The sequence below is a fragment of the Meleagris gallopavo genome (genome assembly GCF_000146605.3).
Source record: "Meleagris gallopavo isolate NT-WF06-2002-E0010 breed Aviagen turkey brand Nicholas breeding stock chromosome 11 unlocalized genomic scaffold, Turkey_5.1 Chr11_random_7180001869222, whole genome shotgun sequence".
In the NCBI taxonomy this organism is placed as follows: Eukaryota; Metazoa; Chordata; class Aves; order Galliformes; family Phasianidae; genus Meleagris; species Meleagris gallopavo.
The window spans coordinates 1,749-2,916 of record NW_011097998.1 but is presented as its reverse complement, the minus strand read 5'-3'; the positions used below and the strand labels follow the sequence as shown (position 1 = coordinate 2,916).

The 1,168-nt window shown below is 41.1% G+C and overlaps 1 long non-coding RNA gene across 1 annotated transcript in view; it reads left to right on the top strand.

The window, feature by feature from the left end:
- LOC109364183 overlaps positions 1–606 on the top strand; it is a 7,529-nt gene extending 6,923 nt beyond the window's left edge. The window contains exon 3 of the long non-coding RNA XR_002110215.1: positions 443–606. This is a non-coding gene — a long non-coding RNA (uncharacterized LOC109364183). The remainder of the gene's footprint in view (positions 1–442) is intronic.
- The last annotated feature ends 562 nt before the right edge of the window (positions 607–1,168 follow it).

Below are 1,168 nucleotides of genomic sequence, written 5' to 3'. Positions count from 1 at the left end.
TTTTCATGGAAGAGCTGAACAAGAGAAACAAGAGGGAAAAAGAGAATGGCAACCCTTAGAGCCTGTAGAGGCAGACAGCTGTTAGCTACCAAGGGAGAGAATAAGCACCTATGTGTCTTTCAGTGTATTTATTTCTTATGACACCTGTGGCTCAAGGAATAGAGGCATTTTGGAGCACTTCTGTGGGATCTAATCTTACCTAAGCAATTGGTGTTGTTAGTGTGCTGTGTGTGTGTTTATTCTGCTCTTGCACCCCTCTTTTCAGTCCTCCACAACTATTTGCTGAGTGTATTCCAGAAGTGTGACAAATCATTGCTACAAATGAATTTTAAAATAGAATTTTGTGTTATATTTGGAAACCAGAAATGAGAGACAAGCATGAATGCCTGAATCCTGAGTGCCCCTGAGTTCATAGAAGGCTCCATTCCCTTTTTGAATGCAGGTGTGTTTGGGAAGAGGCACCTGCAGATCTGGGGACCTCACCCTGAGAAATCTGGTGGGCCAGGGAAGTGTAAGCCTGGCTGACACAGTGAAGTATCCAACGAAGGATGAGCTCTGTGTGTTTTACTTCTGGTTTATGTATCCAGTTGAGTTAATAAAAACTAATTTCAGTTAATCTACATCCATTGGGTATTGTCTGTGTGTCTTTGGGGCAGAGTGATGTTTTGGTCACGTCTGAACTATGCTAGTGGAGCTTAAAGCTTCTACTGTCCATGAATTATAAGAATCAATCTCTTTGAACACATTTTAAATTGATCCTTGATTCGACCACACAGCTCTTGGATAAGGTACCCTACTATTAGTCAATTTGACTTGAAAAGATGATGATCCAAATTAAAATGGAAACCTGACCTATATTGAGCAGCTGTATTCTGCAGAGTGATTTTATTATTGTTATTATTAGTAGTAGTGTACAGCTCTGTTTGTGGAGTCCTTGCTGTGAATACTAATGTCTGTGCCCAGGGCTGTGTCCAGAATTCCTAACTCAGGCATTTGCATTAACGATCAGCAGTCTGTAATATGGCCTTAATCCTGGCTTCAAATGGCTCAGAATCTCCAGCACAAAATACTCCTGTATCCCCTGCTAATAAGAATTTAGCAAAGACTAACAGTTACACAAAAACTGCCTGGTAGCTCGAGGGGACTGATTTTCCTGCATCAATTGCCT